This window comes from Ambystoma mexicanum, chromosome 12, assembly GCF_040938575.1.
Source record: "Ambystoma mexicanum isolate Mex_15411 chromosome 12, UKY_AmexF1_1, whole genome shotgun sequence".
Lineage (NCBI taxonomy): Eukaryota > Metazoa > Chordata > Amphibia > Caudata > Ambystomatidae > Ambystoma > Ambystoma mexicanum.
Window position 1 is genome coordinate 867,237,549 of NC_090936.1, and position 25,421 is coordinate 867,262,969.

A 25,421-nucleotide genomic window follows, 5' to 3' on the forward strand; every position below is an offset into this window, starting at 1 on the left:
ACGACCAACAGATTGGTGTATGCCTGCATTTCTGTGCAGGAATCAGTAAAAACTGAAAACAAGGAGCCTTGCCTTTAGTGTAGCCATCAAATTAAACATTTCCTGATGGATCTCACCTTCTTCACATTCAATCTGGCTGGTCAGACCATTCATGCTTCCAATGTCTACTGAGAATTCTAAAAGGGCCCTGCCACTTCCCAAATACTGCCCCACAGTCTAAGTAATCCTGAAACTGCCTCTTGTGATATTCAGCATTTGTTGCAGCTCCATTCACAACATGGCGTCACTTTCCTTTGTTGACAGCGTTCTCATTAGGGTATCACTTTCATGAACCATATGATGAATCGTACAGCTAATGGCCAAAGCAGAAAACCAATCGAATATATATTTCACACAAAATAAACATCGAAAACATTTTGGGGGAATAATGACTGTATGGTGTGCTAAGAATTGTAATGGTTCACTGCTCCGTTACTTATTGGGTTCTTATCTGTCATGCAGGGCTGTCAGTTCCACTAGCCTCTACAGGAGGTGTGTGACTGCAGGACAGTTAGAGGCATCTTGGCCAGCTTTGACTCCCAGATCGTCAGGTCCAGTGTTTTGCGTAGGGTGGTAGTGACTATCTGGGGGCATCAAGACCAATATGGTGATGTGAGTCCATGGCACAAAGGAAGTAAGATGCGGTGCTTATGGCAGCTCTAATAGGCCTTGAAAAAAAATTTACACATGGAAAGATCTCTGTCGACTTTTGTCCCTGTTCGCGGATGGCAGGTAGCAAGAAAAAAGGAAAAACACCCAGTTTGGGGAAAAACCTTGCTGTTTAATTTTGCTGTAGCCACGAGTCTGGAGGATGCGGCCACATGGATACTGAGATCAGTAGGATGATAATCTAATTTGCAGTGGTGTTGGAAAAAGACGTAGGGCAAAACGGATGTTCACTAAAGAACCGGACCCGCCAGGAATACAGATAGAAGAAGGTTTGAAGCAGAGCGGGAAGTTTGCAGGGTGCAGAATTCACAAGTAGGCAGTGATGGAACATGCCGAAATGTTGACAACAGCAGGATTGAAGGAAGAAGGCAACTGGAAGACTCATAGGCAGAGTTCAGGAAGGCTGCTACAAAAGACAAAAAGGATAAGGGAAGATAGAAACTTTTGCGTCAAAGTAGACTTGCTTAGTCAGTGTGATGCAGTGTTCTCTTGCCTCTGGCTGATTTTACTTCTTCTTCCGGAATGGCAATAGGCACGTCAATGATGATGTGATGATGTGATGATGTGGTGTTAGGCAGAATTGCATGCAGTACCGTCTGGGACCACCACATACAATTAGGTCTACAGATGTAAGCAAAACCAACCTTTGGTATAAGTCTGTACTGCACAGTTTTTGTGGTAGAGAGATGAGCAGCCAGGCTTATCTCAAGAGGGAATGTGAGCAGTACAAGGATGTTACACAGAGGTCTTACAACCACAGTGGTTCAAGTAGACATTTACACTCAAGGTTTCTTGGTAAAAAACGTATTAATGTATTACACAATCATTTATAAAACATTCACTAGAAGGAGGCAACTTAATATTATACACAAATATACTTCAATACCAAACCAATACGTTTCTGAACAAACTAGGCTCCCCTGAAATAGGAGCAAAATGGCATTTCAGTTACTTTCGATGGGAGTAAAATGGCACAAGTTAGCAGAATAGATCACAAATACTTTCTTAGACAGTGCAAAGAGTTTTAGTTCACTAGAGGACTCGATTCAGTTCAATAGGCCTAGGCCAAAGTCAATGGACTAGTGGCTTGGATATGAAAGAGCAGTTCTTGAAGTAAACGGTAAAGTCTTTGCAAAAGTTCTCAAAGTAGTTTGTACGAAAGAATCATATGTTGGGTCACAAGCTGATTAGGCCTGCAAGTTGTAAAAGTTTCACAAACTTTCACCGCGAGAGATGCATTCTCTCAATCGGGTTGGCACAGTACCTTAGTATGAAGCAAGCAGATGCAGCTAAATACGTTGGTTCCTGGCAGTTCTGCAGATCTCACTGTTCTTGAGCCTCAGTGGTGGGGACAAGAGGGAGGATGTTGGGGGACTCCTGCACTGCATCGGATCATTGGAAAGCGCTGACAAAATTGAGCCACTTCAGTAATTCATTAATTCAGTAAGTAGCTGTAATTCAAGCACACAAGCTGGTGTCTTTCCCCCTGGTTAATCCTAACCAGCTTCGAAAATGGTATCCCGGTGGTTTACGAGTTGATTGGTCCCACCAACTCAAAGGAAGAAGTCGTCCTTCCTTGAAGGGGCTTCTCTGTCGAGATGAACAATTCGGAACTGCAGTAGGGCTTCACCGGGCAAACCAACGGTCCAGGATTTGCAGAAGCCGTCCTCTTCCAGCTCATTTTCGGTTCTTTCGTTCCAGTGTTTGACTCTACTTTCCAGTACAAGAGACTCGCCTTTCAAACAGTTTTCTCCCATTCATTCCAGCCTAGCTGACACTCCCCCAGCAGGGTGGCTGTCCTTGCCGGACAGTCAGCCAGCCAATTGCACCAGAGTGCATTTGGGTCTCCTAGGAGAATAGCACGGGGAGTTAAGGGCACCTCCCTCACTTCATGGCCGCCCCAGATACTTAGACACCAGAGGCCTGAAGCCTGCCAAAGGCATAGAAACAAAGGGACCAAACCACTGCTACCAGCAATTTCGATAGAAAAGGGTAGCTTTTGACTGCTACATGAGATTCTAGAGACAGGGGATACTAGGTAACCCCTCCAGCACTCTGTATGAACATAGGATGTGCTGGGTCTAGGAATTTAAAAAGTCTAGTAAAGTCAAGTTAACCTTACATTCTCTGGGAAACAGTAGTTTATCCCAGAGAAGGTATTCAAACCTTTGGGAAGTCTAAACATGACATCCCTGTGTCACTGCACTGAGGGTGCTGTGTTACACACATGAAAAGATGCCTATGGAGTTATCTTAAAACTCCATAATCAAAGAACACAAGATTAAAACATACATCAAAATACATGAAAGAGTGGGAAAAAAGGCCCACACTCTTTCCAGGTAAAAAAATCAAGTTCTCAAAATCCAGCAAAGTTGCTGGGGGTCTCTAAGGGGAAAGGAATTAGCACATTTTTGAGAATTCTCCCTAACATGTGGCAATTCTGATGTGGGAGAAAGACGTTAGCCATCTTGGGATGGGATATGATGTATGTGTTACAGATTACGCAGCCTCCAACGCTGCCATAACGACCAACGTCGTAGACGCTGGTGCATGGCCGGTTTACACGTACGGTGATGGATGGCACTAGAATGTCTGTGAGGATGAATGAATATTGGCAAAGGGATTGCTTTGTTGAGAAGAGAGTGCTCCAATATAGAGTGACTCCCCATAATTCGACTGGGGTATCACCCTTTGAAGTGATGAGAGTTTGCAAGCCCAACATGTTGCTGCCACTGCAGTGGTTAAAGTTATCAAGAATTATTGTAGAGCATATGGAGGATCAGATCAAAAAAGTGGTGATGAATCCAAATTAAGATATGAGTCTATGGGGCCTGATTCATAGAGCGTTTTCCAATGGGATTACACCATTATAACACGCAAAGTAGGGTTTATCATCGAATTGTATCAAATTATAGAGAGAATACCGAATTACTTAATGAATGGAGCAGAAGAGTGGGCTGTGAAATCACTTCTGACCTATGGCTTGTGATGTGTGCGAACGTGAAGCTATGCTCGATAAATTTGACTGATTGTTCGAGGCAAATTAAAATTCTTAATCGAGTTTTTTGGAGCCCGGAAAGGCTTAAAAATAGAGGTTTGTGTGATTCTGATGTTTGTTGGTGTTGCTGGAGTGAGAAAGGCAGTATGGAACATATACTCTGGGACTGTGTGAAGGTTTGTGGGTTTTGGCATGAGGTTTGTATTCTTTGTCTAGGGGTTTTGAATCAACATATTGACTTGGATTTTAAGACAATGGTGTTAGGCTGTGATGATTTGCTTGAAGACCTTTCACTATCGGAAAAGACATTTTCATTCAGAGGTGCTGCTATTTGCAAAAAAATGATTTTAAGGAGCTGGAAATCCCATGACTCACCAATTTTGGAGGATTGGATTATGGAAATGAACTGCTTAGCGAATATGGAGAAATTTATTTTCAGAAAAAAGGGGAAATTGAGTTTGCATGCGAAAGTCTGGGGAGCTTTTTTGAGGAAGTACTAGTTCAACTTGAAGATTGTATATTGATGTCTTCTTTTTGTTTTTCTTTCCTTTTCTGTTACTACATGTTTGTATCCTTTATGCTATGTTATGAAACTTTGTGATTTATTTCTTGTTCTTGTTCAAAATATCAGAACATTTTAAATAAAGAATAAAAAAAAACATCATAACACGCTTCTGTGAATCAAGCCCTAGATTTGGATGTAAGAGTGAAAAGACAAAGCTGCCAAGGAAAGGAAAGAAGTCTGAGTACAAGTTTTCAAGTGTAAGGATTGTGGACAAATATTATGGGAATACTGTGAAGGTGGAAGGATGTGATGTTTGGAAAAAAGAGAGAGGATGAAGTTGAATCAGTAAATTTGAATCATTTACTCCTCAATGATTCAAATACGTTGTTTCATGCTTCTTACTCTTGAATGGTTGTTATGGGTTGACATCTGTTATTTTCATTTGACATCTGTTGCTTTCGTTTTTATACTGTTTCTAATGTTCAGTTTGTTTTGATGTTTGTTGGTTCACAGCCATCTAAGTTTAGCATCATGAGTTGAGAAGGAATGAGATGCGTTGTTTAGTTGTCTTCTTTATCAGCTGTACAGACCACAGCATGTGCCACAAAACACACATCTCAGACTAATCCATTGTAGAATGCTATTTATTGAAGCAGAGAATGCAGAGAAGAGAATAGGAATGCTAGTGTAGACCGCTATGACTTGGAGCTACTAGATGAGGGCCGTACTGCAGTTGATCCATACTACCTACTTACTACCAATAGAATAAGTCCCCTTGGTACAAGAGTCTCTTGTACTTCATTATATAAACCATAAACAAATCTAACTTAGTCAAACCTCAAAATTCTACTGCACAATAACAAGCAAGCGCAGACTTCATTGGACTTCATCAATGAGGTGTGGCATGGGCTCTTAGACACAGAAATATGAAGTCTCACAAAAGTAGTGTAAGAACAGTGCTGCATTCGAAGTGTCATATATGGATATTGTTGTGCTTGAAAGTGGATGCCTTTGTGGATTTATAATAGTGAGATTCATATAGGCAGGTGATATTTTGTTTGGTATAATTGTATATATACCATATTTGTAGTATTTGTCTCATTTTGTGTGCACCAATGCAGGTCACAGAATGTGATGAGGTGGCCTGCAACCTTACGTGTCATCAAGGTTCCAGGACTGACAGTTGGGATTCAGGGTGGGAGATCTGACTAGAGAGGATGCATATCATTTAGCTCCTACCTCCCTTTTCCTAACTTGCCCTGAAACATCATAAAGACTCTTCCCTTTATAGACACCTACCTCCAGAGTCATCTCTGCTACGTGTCCCTGTTTCCAGAACCCCCAATACTACAAGTGGCGACAAGGATGGGATACTAAATGAGTCCAGTGAGCCCAGAGATGAGGAGGCTACATTGAAGAGTGGCTGAGATCCCGGAAGAGATATGAATAAATAAAGCCATGCGGAAGCGAAGTCAAGCAGCTGCCTATAAAAGTGTTTCCATAAGCCCCATGCTGAGATAAAGGTTCCTTGAGGGGGCTACATCAGGTCTAAGTCCTGCAAGATCATTGTGCCGGCAGCCAGAAGACAGCGCGCTGTAATTGCACACATGTTGTTTGGCAGCTGGGAGAAGTCCTGCTTATTTAAGGTACTGTTCAGTGATAATGCGGGCGATGCAGCACAGTGAAAGCCAGCGCTGTGCAATGAGGGCGCAATGCAGCGCGGGGATAATTGAAGGCTGCGTAGTGAGGGCACCTCGCCAGTCATGCTTAGTGTTTTGTGAGGGTGCTATTAACGGTAGAAATCCGCCAAGCTCATAACTTTTAGTGTGGAATGGCCTCAACACGGATCTCCCTACAGCCTGATGACTGCAAATAAAATGATGACGCCGCAGAATGTTCAGGTGTGTTGGCAAAGCTGTGAACGTTGAGCTTTCGAGTGTTCAGATTGAAGCTGTGAATGCTGTGCTTTCTAGCATTCCAATCCATTGAAAGGAGAGATGAATTCATTTTACGGAACGATTGCTGATTTTTCAGGAAATGGTAGTCCTGCATGTCGAAGGACGTACCGTGTTTTCAAAGGAAGTTTCTTTCAAAGGAAACCAGGTCAGCTTCAAGTGTAATATTTCTTTCAGGTGATCGGCGGAAGTAGATAAATGATCTATAACACAGCCGCAGTGCTGCGACTGGGGCAGATCATAATAAGATACTGCTTTTTGCTCTGGTGCTGCTGTAGAAAGGAATGCCACCAGCAGTAATGTATATTGGAACGTGGGGGGCACTAGCGATGTCTTCCGTGTCCACGAATGGATGAACATAAGGTAATGTGTTCTATTTTCCTCCATCTGCCGGCACAGTCAACATGAAATTTAAAGCCATTGGGCCTCATTCCGACCCTGGTGGTAGACGTGCCCTTATTAAGGGCAAGGCTGCCGTCAGTAATTGCCCTTTTCTTGGACCTGGTAAAAATGTATCCCCATTCCCATTTGAGCCCCGTAGCGATCAAAGGGAATGGGGACGATGCTAACAACGGGCCTGTTAATGACGGACCCGTTGTTAGCATCCTGGACTGCTAGCGGAACCCGCTAAGGACGCCTGGTCTGACCAGGCGTTACTTAGCGGGTCCCGCAGCAGCCCTCGTAATAGGGCAGCCTGTAATGAATGGTGCCGGTCCCGTACCGGCAACGTTCATTACGGGACCGCCATGGTCCTAATGAGGCCCATTGTTTGGGCAACACTGTTTAGGTCAGCATTTGTGACTTAGCAATTTAAATGTGGGCTAATGCAATGCTATTGTTTGAGAAGTGAAATATGTGTATTCACACTTCATTACAAACAGATATTTTGCGGAGTTTGTGCTACACTGGTTTTTCTGTTGCTATAAGAATGGTGATGTTGCATGTGGATATGATATGTGCCGATCGTTATCCGAATGATAGTTGTGTTTCATGGGCGGTTTTGATTGTGCTGCGGGTGTGGCAGGCCCGGGTCTCTGTGTGGCAGACAGAGTGGACGGTGTATACGCTGAATTGGTTGTTGAGTGCAGTACTGATTGTTTGTGCTTGCTGGTGGCAGCTGTAAGACCCGTGAGTGGCAGCCGCGGGTAAGCGGTGGTTTTGGTGTTTTTGAGTGGATGCAGAATGTTAGATACGTGAATGTGGAATACGCTACGGGATTTAGAATGTGGTTGGTTGCCTGGTTGGTTCGTGGTGAAGCTTGGTATGGTTGTTTGGCGTGTCTGGCCATTGTATTTTGTTGTGTGTGTATTTTGTAAGGAGAAAGGATGTGTAGTATGTGTCTAGTATTGTGTGCACCAATGCAGGTCACAGAAAGTGACGAGGAAGCCTGGAACCTTACGTATCATCAAGGTTCCAGGACTGACAGTTGGGATTCAGGGTGGGAGATCTGACTAGAGAGGATGCATATCATTTAGCTCCTACCTCCCTTTTCCTAACCTGCCCTGAAACATAATAAAGACTCTTCCTTTTATATACAACTGCCTCCAGAGTCATCTCTGCTACGTGTGCCTGTTTCCAGAACCCCCAATACTACAATATTGTAGTGTGCTTCAGTTTAAAGGTGGAGACTGACTTGGTTCAAGTTGCTTCAATTATTTTAAACACATTTCGATTTTCAATACCTCACTGTGTGTTCTTTGCCCTGAATTTCGGTTGGGATTTTATAAATGGGTGGTGAGGGGAGTGGGGTGTTTGATTGGTGTGTTACATCAATGTGGACAACTAGCCAAAGATAAAACATAAAACACACTGAGTTTGCTATCCATATATTGTAATGATATTCACAGTGAAATGCTGGAGACCACGTTAGTTGAAGTTGCATTATTCTTTTAAAAACATTTTGATTGTGAATACCACGCTGTCTCTTCCTTGCCCAGAATTGAGGGGTGGGATTGTATGAATGGGGATGTTAAATTGGTATGTCACATTTTCGTGGGCCAAGTCTATAAATAATTAAAAACACAAACATTTCTACCATTGGTTTATTACTGCTAGAAAATGATGCGCCATTGAGGCATGTTTAGTCAATATTGATATACATTGTATGCTAAAATTGTGCATAGCAACATTATCCATTCCATTTGTGAGTTGTTAATCCATGCCTGGTGTTAACTTTCGTTCTCTGGCTTGTAGTCCTGGATTTCCCCATTACACATCCAAGAGTACAAATCTCTTAATGAAGCATTAAACCAGGATTAGACTACCATCTCCTGAATGGAATGGCTAATGTCTGCATGTATGTACATATGTATATGCTATACTGAGATAATGGGTATTTTATACTCAGATGCACATTTTGTGTGCTCAGCAATCATACACCCAGAATGTTGAGTCTGATGAACAGGTAGGTAGGTACATGAGCCATCGCACCATGGAATAAGACAATTTCAGCAAATAGTGTATCAAAATTTTGCTACAATATATGTATTTTACTATGAGGTACAGCAAGGTTTCAGCATATTGTACTTGAAAAATATGTTTCTCTGAGTGTACGGTGAGCTTAGAAATGAATCCACTTCCTGAATGTGATACTACACCGCTTACGCTCTACAAGTAAACTTGTCTAAATATGTCCCTGGAGTGTTTCGCAAACTCTACCCATGTCCTTGGGTTTATAGCCAAAGTTGGTCAAAAGGATGTGCAAGAGGTCAACTCCTGACTAATGGGTTTCTTGCGTAACAGTACAAAAAAATATCCAGTGGGCCATCTGTCTTGCCTACAGCCTTTTGGTTTCTCCTGAAGATGCCCTTTCACCATCCATTTTAACACACACAAACATACATACTCACAGTTTAATCAATCCCTTTACAATGAAAATATCTTGTTCTGCTGGTGAAAACCTTCTGTTCAAGGTTGTTTCAGTAAAACAAATAACTGTTTTCAGAACTCATTTTTAGTTTAACACCCTGTTATGGTAACTTAATGCAGTGAGGAGTAAAACCCTTCGAATGTGATGGCATCTTCAAGACACAAGAAATTCACTTATAAAAACAATCTCAAAATGAAGAAAAATGAAACCACTATAGCCAAAATGTTATGACAATTATACGTTAAATGATGCCTCACACTCCCCAGCAATGCCATGACATACCTAGCATGGTCACCACATGCTAAACCACTTGTGCATGTGTTGCCATTTGGGGCCAGATTACAGAAACGCAGCACCAGTGCAAGTGCAAAGTTGCACAGTATTAGAACTAGTGCAAAGGTTGCCCAATGTTTCAAACACTGGGAGACCATTGCACCACAACAAGTGCAGTTTGGAATATTAAAATCACCAGGGCAAAAACTGCCTCATTGTAAAAAAGATGCATTTTTGATGCATTTTTGCATCAGGGCAAAGTTTGCCCTAGCACTAATACCATTCCGTATTAGCACTAGGGAAACGTGACCCTGGTGCATAAATGCAGTGAAAATGCAATTTTTGTTTGCACTTGGGCAAGTTGGGCAAGTTCTCTAATGTATCTCAGTGTTCTTAAAAATCAGGCAAACCTTGCCCCAGTGCTAATACCATGCAAATTTGCACTCACACCCGTCCAAAGTTTCTGTAATCTGGCCCCTGATGGTAGCACATGCACAAGTGGTTTAGCATTTGGTGACCATACGAGGTATATCAATTCCTTGCTGGCACGTGTGAGGCATCATGTAACATACAATTGTCAAAACATATTGGCTTTACCTGTAGTGGTTTTATTTTTCTTAATTTTGAAAATGTTGCCCTAGTGCTAATACTGTGCAATTTTGCACTTGGACCGGTGCAACATGTCTGTAATCTGGCCCCAGATGACCCAATTATGCCATCAATAGCCTGGTAGTGTCAAAATACATAAACCCACATGGCCATGTGCTGTCACCATATGTCTAGGGCACACTCAAATGCCCTAAAAATGGCATAATGAGCCTGCTATCGTCACAATCTGTATGATGGAATTCCTAATGAAGCATTTGCTAGATGGAGTGTGTTCGGTAAACTAAAAAGATGCTTACCAATTACAAAACAATCAGAATTCTGATGTTGAGACAATAAACAATGACAATTCAGATTCCCTTATGGAAATGAAGGCGGTGTACAAAACCCATATGTCAGCAGCTGGATCCAGTAGAAATAACGTACACGTTTTTCCTCCTGAATCCAGTTGCTGCCACATATGTTTTCATTTGACAATCAGGTAACTTGACAACAGTCTTCAATGATGAGTCTAACCATTTATTATTTCTTGTATGCCTGCAAACACACAAATAAATACAGTATGAATCTGTTTCCTGACAAAAAAATGTCTGTTGTTTGCTTACAATAACTTAAATAGTTTGCACTTACCCACATATGTTTCTATGGGTGGGCAAATGGTGCACGTGCCCATGGCTACTATTCGAGGAGGGGTCACCTGCCTGTCCTAGCAACTTCATTGTTTGTTTAACCTACATTGCATTGTGTATGTGCCAGGCAAAGGCTATGTCAATATTGGTATGTGGTTACTGTTTTGGACAGTGTGCTTGGCTCCCGGGGGAATGAAGACACATGCTTTCAAGTACACGAGGGACCTCCTGACACGAAAAAAAAAACATTAAAGGAGGATCGGACCAGTCTGACGAGTGTTGGACAACATATACAACTAACAAAATACTGTTGTGTTGCCTTTATTTGAATTCATAATTGAATGCATGTTTTAAGCTAGCAGGAATTAAACTCTTTATGTCAGGCTTTCAGGTGATTACCTTGTTCCACTAGCCTACATGAATCATTTGTATGTGAATGTCTCATATTGGGATGTTGCTCTGCAGGGAAAATTGTTTTGTATGAAAGGTGTGCACCTTTTATGCTTGCCTGCAACCTTGTAGCACAATCTCCTCTCTCGCTTTATATTTTGTATGTTGATTAATTTCCTGAAAGTCAAATGATCAAATGCCCGGTGTATTTTTTTCAATTAGGAAAAGTCAATTCAATTACTTTTACATTTGCATGATATCTAACTTTAGATATGAATTCTCCCTTCCTGTGTCACTTCCCACTGCATACACTGAGTCATCCACTGTTTTTAGGACTTGTTTCCAGACAGTGTGAGTGGCTTTGCGTGAGTGTGGCTCCATGCACAACCCCTTGTGACAAGCAGTGCAGCAGCAACACAAAAGACACCTTACTCCCTCATCCATGGCCTGCCCGAGTCCCACCCCCATTACACTTCAGTCAAGATGAGTGGTAATGGTAAATATGTGCTATAGGAGAAAGGATGCCTCGTCTGTCTCCAATCCCGAAACATCCCAGTCTGGATACCCTCACCCTGTCTTCATAATAAAAGATGTAACCATTTCAAGGAGCTGGCCCAGTCCCCAGGCATCCTCTAATCTATCTCTTGGTATCATTCACTGACTACACAATATCAGTCAGTCGGCTCAGTATGTATGGGTCAGCTGTGCAGGGCCAGCAGCTGCACAGCAGGTATTTGATCAATGATATTGCAGAACTGGGGCGAGAGCAGGGCATGAATGCAAAAGTCTGGCTGGACAGGAGAAGGAGCATGATAGACATTGAGTAGTTGAGCATGGTGGTTGGCTAGCACGGTTAGGTGCACAGTGCAACACAGGACAAGAGTAGGCGGAAGAGTGTACATGTGACGTGATGGGTCAGGATGATTAATATTCAGAGCACAGTGGGACAAGCCAATCAGGGGATGTAGCTGCTGAGTCTTTCAAATCTGTTGGTATGTGGGATCTGTAAGGGGGGTCTGTAAGATGTGTAGCTTGCTGCTTGGATCGGCATGGCTTGTGGAAGGCAGGCATCAGTGCGGCAGTGATTATAGACATATGAAATGCATGTGAGCTAACCCCATGACTGAGCATGTTTCAAGGGCGTCAAGTGACGGTCAGCAGCACAGCATAGCATGTACTTTGCAGAGCTTACAGTTCTTTTTTTAAAAAGTCATCAGTCAGTGGTTCAGACACTTTTTACAAGTGTGTACACCTTTGTGCCTGCAATACATTATCAAATAGTTCAAGGGCAGCAGCAGCCCAGAGTGTGCAATGTGCCTTTTGGATTGCTTTAACTTACGTTTGCCTTCTGGGAGTAAGCATCATGTGCTGCCCTGGGATGTGACTGAGTATGCAAACAGTAAACACACTTTACACAGACACACACACACCCAAACTCTCACATGACATGCACATGTCGACTCACATATACTAACACTGACACTTTCTCCCTGAGGTGTGATGGATGAAGCCTGCAGGCAGCACACACTTACCTTCACTCACACACCAACATTCACACATGCTCTCGCATCCACTTGACTCTCATATATTCAGGGCTCAAGTCGAGATAACACGCGGAGTCCCCCCCACACTTTATTCAGAGGGAGGACTCAGTCCCCCCCAGCTAAAAGCGAAACATTGGATGTCCTCTTGAATTCATGAATTAAAGCAGACCTTGACCACAGTCGTTAGGTTTGGAGCCGGACATTTCACCCCTGCACTATATAACCGATCAAAAACAACAAACAACTAAAGGTGAAATATCCCATTTCGGTACTGCAAGTCCCAGGGGGGAAAACATTTGTAGTGGTTCTTGGAGTTTAAAACTTGCACACATTTTAACGTTTTCAAAAACACTATTAGAAGAAAATATCCTGTCTTGGTTTTGTGCGTGTGCTGATTTTATGAAAGGCAAATGCCATTCGTCCTGTGCAATTTGGGAAGTTATTCAAAGCCAATTTAATGAAATGTGCATATTTCACCTTGATATGCTAATGTCTGCTGATGTCACATCCCATTGCGTATGTTGATTAGTCCCCCCACTTTAATTTTTTAGGACTTGACCCCTGCATATATTGACACTCCCTACTGTCTCTGACACTCTCTCATCCAGCACCACACTGACACTCACACCTGCACTCATAATCACACTGTTTGCGTGACTGTGGCTGTCCTGTATCTGGCAGAAGAAAGGCCAGTGTTCAACCCGACCCACTGTAGGGGTCTGCTGTCGGCTGCGTGATGTCTGCTAGACAACCTTAACTGCACCATTTGACCTAGAGCAAGTCGACCCTTTGCCATGGATTCCCCCTCTGGAATACACACACACAGCCCCTTTTGCTGCGGCTGTGCATCCATTCACATCAGCCCTGTAGTCATGCCCGAAAATAAACAAACGTTTATTAATAAAACTAGGCTAGGCTATCTGTCCTGACAGATAAATTGAGTACGATTAAATTGGGTATTAACATGTATTATTACAGTACTAAGAGGCAGGGGAATCAAGTATGAGGTGGTACATACAAATGTGGTATTGGTATTGACATGGAAGACATTTTCAATTGCTATAACCTTTGAACTGTACATAAAAACATTCTTGTCCATCTCTTTGACCATAATCAGATAAGAAATGTATGCAAAGAACATAATATAGATATGTAATATCTTTATGTATTGCACAGTTATTAGGTTTCTGGCTTTTTAGCTGGCACCCCTTTTCATTCATACCTGAAGCATTAACTGTTACTGCATTAGGAAAACAGTGCACACAAGTGCCATAATGCAAAGAAGAGTTCAAAAGTCAGTACGGTGTGAACATGTGACACGTGGCATCCCTAGAACTCTGGGGATAGAGGTACCAATTCCAAAAATAGTGTGAACAGAATGCCTGCTGTCCTGCTTTCCCCTTCTCTGGTCAAAGTCTCCTCTGACTATAGGCCCAAGGATTTATAAAACCTTTAACGCAATGCACGGGGCTCTGGCCCTCACTCTAAGATCTGTGTGATATCGAGCTCCTATAGTATTGTCACACATTTTTCGTCCTGTAATGGTTATTATTGGACTGAAACAGGATCCTGTGATTGGGGGGGGGCTTTATCTCAGACATATTTTAACAATAATGACTAGTTACCAGATTAGGGCATCTCAATGATTGTGAATACATAAATACATGTGTATGTCTGTTAGGGAAGTGCTTCTCACAGTGTGTTTCCCTGTGTGTTACAGTAGGACTTCCCACAGAGACCACAGTGTTAGGGCAGGGGGGAGGAGTGGGGAAACTCTTGCACAGGCTGCATCTCAGTGCCAGATTATTACTCCCAACAGGTGGCTATTCCCTATGCTAATTTTTTCACAGAAATGTGTGCGTGCGATTAGACAAGGTGCTGAATTGCCATGCACAGTTGCCTGCAGTTGTGTAAGTAAACCTCCCCCAGATCAGTCTGTTCAGAGTGAAAAGGTTGAAAGGTTAATGGAATTTAGGTTCCCATGTGCTTGTGTTTCTTGGAGGCAATTAAGTTTCTACTGTGTGCTGTGCAGCCCAGGAATGGATAAAGAGTATAGCATTGTGATCTCTGCTTCCCTCTCGCTCCCTGTCATGCCCCTTCCTTCCCTTCCCTCTCTTCTGTTAGACTTGAAGCAGTCCATAGAACAGCATCAACGCTTTGCTAGCAACCAATATGGCATGTTTACTGTACAACTAAAAATCATGGCAAGTGTCAGTACAGGTCACAACTTAAAAATGGACTGAAATTGCTTTCCAAAATATATTAATACTAATTATGCAACAATTTAGTGATTCATATAGCGCTTCCTGCAAACTGACTACTTCTTAGTGCTCCAATAGTCATTGATGTGACTCGTTTTTTGTATGTGATTTATCGACCTAAGAAGGATGAAGGAGTGACGGATTAAGGGTTCTACTTTTGTGGGATTCCATGGATGTTTCTTAATATTCCATATGTAATAACAAACATAGCAACTATGCATTCGCATATCACAAAGCTATGTGTCTCTTGGCTTACCATTTACAATTAAACTATTTTTAATAATTCACGATCATATCGCAATTGGTATTTAATTTGTAAGTCACAATTTACGCAATCATACATAACATAGTGCCAGTAAAATAGCTCAGCGGGTTGAGCGCTCGCTGCTGCGATCTGAGCATGATCTGTAGATTGCAGATTCAAATGCCAGCAAAGCCAACTCACCCTTTCATCCTTCTGAGGTCGATAAATGAGTACCAATTTCGGTTGGGTGATATTGTATGTAAATATGTGCTCTGTAAAGCGCTTTGGATTAAGGCGCTATATAAATAACATCATTATTATCATAACTAATAACGGCACGGGCGTGGGTGTTAGGCGCCTGCAGGGTGATGCTGAGGCCGTCCTGGCACCCCATGGTGAAGCAGAAACGAGAAGAAAGAACATCCAAGGCAAGACAACGCCTCGAGCAGATAGGAAGCTGGGCTATGCTGGGAGGGCAGGCTTAGACTTTCACAACAGCCTCACGTGCTCCATGTGCCAGATCATAGCTGCCCTGGGAGATGTAACAGCAGTCACGCCCAGGCATAACATCCCTGCCCCAGATGCACTTCGAGTCAACCCATGTGAGGCCTTCGGGGGCACCAAGGATGTCTTGATGATCACTGCCCGCTAGAGGCCCAATGCCCGATGACTGAAGCTCTGACTTCCTCTAAAAGCCTGCCCTCCATCGCTGAGACATACACCATTGCCTCAACCATCATTAGCAGGGGAGAATGAAACGTCACCCCAGCTGGCATGCCTGGGCTTGACTCATTTGAATCTTGTGTGAGTAGACAGTCTATAGGGGGGGGGTCCTGATGGCTGGAAATAGTCGCACAAATGATACTACAGATACTACAGCTCTGAACGTAGCCATGCAGGGTAGTTCACAAGGTTGCACAAATTCCCCCCTACCCTGAGCACTTGGACCTTCCAGGGAAAATGGAGATGGGGAACTTAATGGTTGTGTTGTCACTGCACCCATTATTGGTCTAGATCTAAGCGAGAAAGGGAATATTGGGTGCCCCAAGAGCGGCCTTCAGCCCCACAGTAGTCAATTTGTCCCCGCCGGTCCACTGGCTACTCAGGGCCTAACGATAACACCCCCCCGACCAAGTTAGTAAGGGGGCACTTGTGACTAGTGGGTGCCAATGTAGCATGGTCCTAGCAGAGCTGGTGGAACTAAATAAATGACTTGCTTTTCTCATAGAAGCCTATGGAAGGGTAGGGGTAATGGCAGAGTTACCAACCTGCATTGAGGGTGCTATGGGAGACCTAAAGCCATCCGATACACACCTAATAAAAATGGATTTGTTTGCACAAACTTGATCCATACCAACATGGCTGGACTAGAATCCATCCGGGAAAATAGAGAGAGCACTGGGCCCAAAAGTGTTCTGCCAAACAAAGGGACCCAGACAATAATCTATGCAGGCCTCCCTGTACCCAGACCAAGCATACTGAAATTTAGGGTACCTGCATCTCCCTCAAAGTCTATTTGGCTGGCAAATTGTGCGCCACTTGGGGACCTTGAGGTTGGTAAGCCAGCTATTGGGGACAGCCACGCAAACCCCAATTGCTGCCACCACAGACCCACTAGAGCAGCCCAACCACGACCACAGTTTGGGCAGGGCAGTTGAGTTAGCAATGCGGGCGTGGTCCGTATGCGGCTGTGCTATTTTTGGATATGGTCCCCAATTGCGCTGAAATCACATTGAATCCAGGGAAGCAGTTACAAATAAAATGTATCCATTGGCTCTGCACAATGCAAGGTTGCACATCTGTAATCCCTGAGGACATCATAAGCTGTACCAGGCTTCACTGTCAGGGAGAAAGTGATGGTGATACAATATACATATAATGCAGGCAGCTGAGAGTGGCCAATGGGATACTGGGCATGGCTATAAGATCCCTACCCCCAACAAATAGCATGATGAAAATGAGAGCCCACCTGCCGCACAATGCTGCTCGCTCCCTAGAAACTAAGCCACATCACCCCATGTTCTCTGGCGCCAACACAACGCCCTTAGGCAAAAGGATAATGGGCAACCCCATAGGATTCAAGCCACTGTTGAGTTGATATTGCCTGAGAATTTGGAACATGCATGAAGCCAATCATATGACCTGTCATCAGTTTAGGATTGGGTGGGCTGGTACGCCACTCTACGGCCCAAACACATACTGTCGAACACATTGTGCAACCCCAGACAGCACCCAATAATAGATTTGTTTAATTAACCTGAGTGGCTGAATCGATATCCTCTTTGGTAGAGGCCCCAACTGGGGATTGAGCTTGTGGCGTAAAAACTGTGTTGTAGGGTTATAATAGTGTTTCTAAAAGCAATTCAGTTGAAATGTATATTGATTTGTTTTTAATGTAGCTCTTATGTGTCACAATGTACTTCGATGGCCTCAAGGTTATTGATGACATAACTAATTCAATGTTCCTTTACTAAATTTCACATATCACCAATGCATTTTTCTTCTTGCACTCCGTGCTTTTGAAATTAGCCAAAGGTGCAGCCACATTATCGCAGGCATCTGCTTTCACATGCAATTGGAATGACATTGTGCACAACACTTCTGCCATAAGAATGTAGCTACAGTCCATGACAAAAATTTGAACTGTAGCTACATGCATAACTGACTATCCTCTTACACACAGCCTTCAGCTTATTCCCCTAGTGTACATCTCTCCACCCATCTAGTGTACATCTCTCCACCCATAGACATACCAATTAGAAATGGGTGGCTAGCTGGGACTCGGCCAAGCCCTCATAACCTTTAATAGCCCATATAGACACATGCATACTCGCATCTTTGAATTTTCCCATACTTCGGTCGCTCTGAGGGCTTTCAACCTAGAGCGTGTTGGGACCATATCCATGGTGAAGTGAAAGGCGCTATACAAATGATAAAATGAAATGCAATGGCAAATTATTTTAATGTAATTTCCCATGATGCATGCACGAGAATATCAAAGACTGATTTCATTCCATATAAAGCAATTTTCTGTATTGCCACTTACTGTGATGTTAATGCATATGCAAAATTGCACATTAATCGGCTAGCAAGCCTTTTGACACAAAGGGCTTGCAAAAACTATAAAAACTATAACCGCCAATATCTGAATAATTTCTGGATGATTAATAGATGTAAATGTTGTTGGCCAATGCAAAGGAATTTACAATTCTGCCTTAGTTCTTTATTTATGGGATAAACTTTCAGGGAGAGCTGATTAATTTAAACTCATTTACATACCCCTAACTGTCTTCCTTTCCACTCTGGGCTGTTGATTGTGTATGATTTGCTAAGCCTTGTGTGACAAAAGACATACACGCCCCACTAATTTGCATATATATTGACAGCCTCACAACTCTATTTCCCCCATCCCAACGGAAGTCTCGACATACCGCAATGCAAATGAATATGAACCTAGAGGATCCCATCTGTGTTTCAAGACTTAAGACACAACATAAAATGATGTATAATGTCACTGTCTTCAGGTCATTGCTGGGGAAACAGGTCATAGCGATATGCAAAGTTTACATTTCATTAAAGACTACCATACTAGACAATTCATTTAAAGCCTAGATGAGTTGCTGTTGAATTTGACTTAAGGTGTGCAATCCCTTAATTTCATTGGTTGGAGGAGTCAGCAAGGTTGAGGAGGGGGTCCCAAGGCTAAATGTGCCCCGGGCCCCAAAAGCTGTAAAAATTGTCCTGTGCCTATGAATGGAAACATAAAAAAATGAATGATAGGGGATGTTTTATTGTTGCGATTGATAGTCAATTTTGACCACTGACGCCTGCAAGAAATGAGTCTTGGGAGAATGGGAACGTGTTCAAAGCACTTGGTATACGTACTGATGTGGGGTTGCATAATCTCCTCATCACATTCACAGCTTTCTATTGTCCACACTAGGAATCACAAAGTGAAAGCTTAAAGTAAACCCAAGGCACAAAATGGCAGCAAACGAGATTTGTTTTCTATTTAAATCTTAGTTTTCGGTTTTATCCGAAAACCCAGCCAAGAAATATGCAGTACGCATATATTACTGTGGACAATATGCACTCAAGCCTATTTGGATTTCTGACATGGGAAAAGCAAAACACTAATTATCACTTAAATCTTGGAACATGTCAACAGAAAATCTGATAAGCAATTGAGCAAGTCAAGCACACAAGTATGACTTGAACTAACATTACAGTTGGAAAAATGCAGGCATAATTATGTGCCTGAAGCACGCACTGCAGCTACAGTACAATAATAGAACAGAAACACCAAAAGCCGATCATCTGCAAAGAAGCAGCTAAACTGAGGCATGGATTTGCAGGTGTTTGAAATTGAACATGATTTTTGTGATACAAAATGGTTGATACACACTTAAATCAAGGCAAAGATAAAGTAAGGAAGCATAAAAATGATGGATCACAAAACCTACAAAGCAGTAAACACATGTTATACATTCCCGGTCTTTAAATGTTGTCATGGAGAGCTGTCAATGTCTCCACATAACACCTCATATGCATAAACAAGTTCAACCAATATAAAGAAAGATAAAAAATGAAATGACTGTGGCAAACAATATTCCTTTTTGTTTCAGGCGTCTCTCCTCAGCCACTGTATTTATTTTTGCTGGTAATAATAGTTTAAAATTAAACACTCTACTCTCACAGGAGAGAGATTTGGCAAGCTCTTGCTGTAGTGTCCCTATCCGATTAGCAGACCCTGTTCAGTTTCACGGCTGAGTTCTGCCTTCTACCTTCAACGTCCTCAATTTGGGGGGCTTATACCCTTCCAAGCCATTGTGTCACGAACCCCCGTCTGCGTCCCTTCTGGACTTCGTGGTCCCTGACACATAGGGGATTTAATTTAGTAATCCTTCGAACATGGGCGTTTGATGCGAAACGCTGCTTGCCAGTCTCTGCGCTACACGCTCTACGTTCTACAAAACAGACATGCCCCGCGGCTCTGCGCGTCTCAACACTACTGCTCGCTGTAGCTGGACATGTGCTGCCGGAGTTCGCTCGGGGCTAATCTCCTGAATTCTATTCTCGGTTCCTTGATTCCTCCTCCTTTCCTTTGATCCTTCAAACTTTACCGAACTTTCCTGGATTTTCACCCGCGCTTGAGACACGGCTTCCGTGCCTCCGTGCGCGGACATTGTTCCTTCCTGGTTCCGTTCCAGACAATCTGAACGAAGCATGCTGAAATCCGAAGACCCGGCACGGGCTTATACAAATCCCGGACCGTGCAAAAGAAGTCACAAAAGAAGGTCACAAGCAAACAGGAAATACAGGTGAGAAGGGGAGAGATTTGTGACAGATTGAGACGCCTAAAAATCGATACGGATACAGGGACAGAAGCCGCAGTTCAAGAGCTCATGCGAGGCATGCAGGAACTCACCACAGAAGTTCAAAGCCCTAAAGCTGAGAACGCTGCCTTAAAGCAGCTGGTATTGTCTTGTGATTCTGCTACCAAGGAAAGTGTGTTATTGGGAGGAGTGGTGGACAAATATGATGGCTCTCCAAAGACCCTTTGTGCCTTCCTTGATTCATGCTTGGTGCATTTCACCTTCAAGCCCTACTACTTTCCCACCCCTAGAGCAAAGGTGGGGTTTATGATATCACACCTCACTGGCAATGCTTTACCCTGGGCAACTCCCCAGGTCAATTCGGGCGACACCCTCCTGGATGATTACAATGGATTCGTGGAAGCCCTAAAGGCCATGTTTGATCGTCCTGAGCAGGTTTACAGTGCTCAAGAACATCTACTTGATTTTTGACAAGGATCCCAGGATATGCTTACCTATGTCACCCGTTTCAGACAACTTATGAAGGAAGCTGATTGGTCCCAAGAGGCTAGCTTCACTCTCTTACGCAAAAGCTTAAATGAAGAAATAAAGGATGAGCTAGCCAGGGTAGCTCGCCCTAATTCCTTCCAGGCCCTCTTGGACCTTTCCTTGGAAATTTATTTTCAAATCCAGGAAAGAAAGGCGGAGAAAAAGAAGTCGAAATCATCATTCAAAAAGGCTGTCATAGACCACCCTTCTAGCCCAGAACCCGCAGTTTCTCTGACCTCAGATCCAGAACCCATGCAACTGGGGGCATTCCGTGGACCCATTACCCCACAAAAAAGGATGGCCGTATTCACACTGGTCTCTGCATGTATTGCGCCTCTGATAAACATCTTGTCAGAGAGTGCCCTATTGCTCCTCCACGGCGTTCAGGAAATGCCAGCTCCCGATCCTAGATGGGGCACAGTTTCGGGAGAATGATGTCTGCTCCAAATCAATTCCTTCCTTGAAGTCTCCTGGACCAAATAAGCTCATGATTCTTCAGGCCTTTCTATCGCCTTCCAAGAAAGAATCTTACCCCATTCCGGCATTAGTGGATTGCAGAGCCATGGGTATATTCATAGATCATGATTGGGTCACTACTCACAACATTCCACATGAAACTCGAGAGACGATGCAACCTGTAGAGGCAATTGATGGAAGACCCCTATCTTCAGGATCCATAACCCTTCAAACTAAAGAGATCCTACTCTCTATATATCACCACCAAGAGAGGATCAAATTTGACATCTTAAGATCTGCCCACTATCTAACGGTTCTAGGCATGCCCTGGTTACAGAAGCATAACCCCTACATCAATTGGGCAGCAGGCTCCTTGTTTCTCGGTTCCGAACACTGTATGTCCCACTGTTTATTCCTAGATTCCTTACCAAAGTCCTCTGAAAACTCACAAGAAATCCAGCAAAGTCTTGTCACTGTCTCTAACATCATCCGAATTCCCAGGGCTTATCTGGCTTACACAGATGTATTTCGATTGCCATAGTTCAAGCTCTTCCTCCTCACAGACCTGAGGATTGTGCCATCGATACTGAACCTTCAGCAGTGATCCCTTTCAGGAGAATGTTTATTTTATCAGAACCTGAAAAGAGGGCCCTCCGGGAATACCTGGATACTAACTTGGAAAATGGCACCCTACGACCATCCAAGTCCCCGACGTGTGCTTCATTATTTTTCATTCCCAAGAAAGATACCAAGGAGCTTAGACCATGTCTAGATTACCGTGGCCTTAACCAGTGTACTCTCAAGGACCGCTACCCATTGCCTCTCATCTCGGATATCCTGGAAGCAGTAAGAGGTGCAGTAGTATTCACAAAATTAGATCTCAGTGTGCCTACAATCTAATTCGTATAAAGGAAGGTGACGAATGGAAAACAGCCTTTAGAACACCTTTTGGCCATTTTGAATACCTGGTTATGCCCTTCGGACTTGCTAATGCCCCAGCGGTCTTCCAACGTTTTATGGACCGGGTGTTTTCTGACATGCTCTTCCTCTTCGTCATTGTATATCTGGACGACATACTGATATACTCCAAGGACCATCTGAAACATGAAGAACACATAAAGGCAGTTTTACAACGTCTACGTGAACATAAGCTCCTGGCCAAACCCGAGAAGTGTCTTTTCCATGCATCAACTGTTCACTATCTCGGATTTGTTCTTAGCCCTAAGGGGATTGGGCTGGACCCCTCAAAGGTAGATTCCATTCTATCCTGGCCAACTACTGTAAAACAAATTCAATCCTTCCTGGGGCTTGCTAACTTCTATCGGAAAATTATACCAGCCTTTTCGGAGATTATACATCCTATTGTTACATTGCTAAAGAAGGATACCCCTTTCAGTGGACCTCAGCCCAAGATACGGCTTTTCAACGGTTGAAGTCGGAGTTTACATAAGCTCCCATCCTAGCTCAACCCGACATTGATCGCCCTTTTCTTGTGGAAACTGATAACTCCAACTACGCCATCGGGGCAATCCTAAAACAGGAACTTGATGATAAGTTAGAACACCCCATCGCCTATCTTTCTCGCATCTTGACTCCCAGTGAAACTCATTATTCCGTCCTGGAAAAGTAACTGCTAGCCACCTGCCAAGCCTTCACTGATTGGCGTCATCTTCTCCAGGGAGCCAAACACCTGGTACAGGTCCGCACGGACCACCGGAATCTTCAAGTCCTGCAATCCCTAGAATGTAGAAACAGTCGTCAAGCCCGCTGGGCCTTCTTTTTTGCTCAATATCAGTTTCAAATCCATCATGTCCCTGGAACACACAACACAATAGCCAATGCCTTATCCAGACATCCTGATTACGAAACCCTTGAAGATCAGACTTTTCCTAAAATGTTTCCCCACACAATATTTGTTGCCCAAGCAATCACCCTCCTGGAGGATATTCGAATTCAAACTCAGTCTTCTGAATCCTGGAAGGAGTTTAAGAGAAACAATTGATGGAAACTCAAGACAAGGAACGGATATCTGTTCAAGGACAATTGCTTGGTCAGCCCCACTCCTGGACTGCGGCAAAGGATCACAAGCCTATGTCATGATACTTTTCATTCAGGACACCGTGGCATCACCAACATCCTCCGTTTAATACAAAGACAATTTTGGTGGCCGAGGATGAAAGAGGATATCTGGATCCATATCCAGGCATGTGCAGTCTGCAATCAGAACAAACATGATAATAAGAAACCAGCAGGTCTACTGCTTCAACCAGTAATAACAACAAGACCCTGGGAATTCAACGCCACAGATTTTATCGTGGAACTACCATCTTCCAGGGGATACACAACTATCATGGTTACCATTGATTTGTTCACTCATATGGCTCATTTTACACCTTTATACAAACTGCCATCCTCATCTGAACTCGCCGGATTCCCACGCTACCCTCCAAGATAATTTCTGACCGAGGACCTCAATACATATCTCAGTTCTGGAAACAATTATGTCGTATACTGGGAATCAAACGTGCCTTGTCCTCTGGTTATCACCCAAAGACCAATGGAGACACTGAACATGTAAACCAAACTCTGAAACAGTATCTTCATTGCTTCACCACCAAGGTCCAGGATGATTGGTCACTCTTAAACCTGTGGCTGAATTTACTTACAACAATTTGGATCATTCAGCTATCAACACCAGTCCTTTCTTCTGTTGTCAAGGATTTCATCCTTCAGTTCTACCTTCCATTCTCCCACACCCTACCCCAGTTCCTATGGTTGATTCCTGGATTGAAACCCTTATTAATGTACACAAAGAAGCAAAGGAACACTTAGAAAAGGCCCAAAAATATTTTAAACATCATGCCAACTCTAAAAGAAGACCTGGCCCTTCTTACTCAGTAGGCGATAAAGTCTGGTTATCCTCGAAACTCCTTCCTCGACTGCTACCAAATAAACTGGCTCCCAGGTATTACAGGCCCTTTTCTATAAAAGAAATTGTCAATCCAGTGGCCTTTCGACTTTGGCTACCAGAATCATGGAAAAGGATCCATCCAGTCTTCCACACTTCTCTGTTGAAACCATATGTTCAGCCCTCTCGAACTGCTCCAAGATCTACCCCAGTGATTATCAATGACCAAATATGAGGTTTCCAGAATCTGTGACTCTAGATACTGACGTGGTCAACTATAATATTTCTTCGAATGGAAAGCATACCCTCCCAGTGAGCGCACTTGGGAACCCGTGTCAAACATGAATGCTCCCAGGCTGATTCGAAGATACCATCTTATACATCCGTGCAAACCCAGAGAGGCTGGGCTTCAGACGAGGCATACTGTCATGAACCGCCGTGTGCGTCCTTCTGGACTTCGTGGTCCCTGACACATAGGGGATTGAACTCAGTAATCCTTCCAACATGGCCGCTTGATGCGCAACGCTGCTTGGCAGTCTCTGCGCTACACGCTCTATGTTCTAAAAAACAGACACGCCCCCGCGACTCTGTGCATCTCAATGCTACTGCTCGCCTTAGCTGGACGTGTGCTGCCAGAGTTGCTCGGGGCTAATCTCCTGAATTCTATTTCCCGGTTCCTTGATTCCTCCTCCTTTCCTTTCATCCTTCGAACTTTACCGAACTTTCCTGGATTTTCGCCCACGCTCGAGTCACGGCTTTCGTGCCTCCGCGCCCGGACATTGTTCCTTCCTGGTTCCATCCCGGACAATCTGAACGAAGCATGATGGAATCCAAAGACCCACGCACGGGCTTATACAAATCCCGGACCGTGCGAAAGAGGTCACAAAAGAAGGTCGCAAGCAAACAGGAAAAACAGGTGAGAAGGGGAGAGACTTGTGACACATTGTTCTTGGTGGTGTTCTGGTCTCTATATTAGAAAAGACTGAAGCCTTATATGTGTTCTTGTTTCAATGTATGCTGTTGAGGTTAATGTATTTTTCCTTGTTGGGGACTGTTATATGTCTATTTTTTTTCTTCAATATTATTAAAGTATTCAAAGTTACTATTGGACGTTACTTTATCCCAAGTAAATGTTTGTCTTCAGGTGTATTTATGTAGAAGCAAAGCAAACATCCTTCTTGGAACCACAGAAGAAAAATAATCTTGATTTC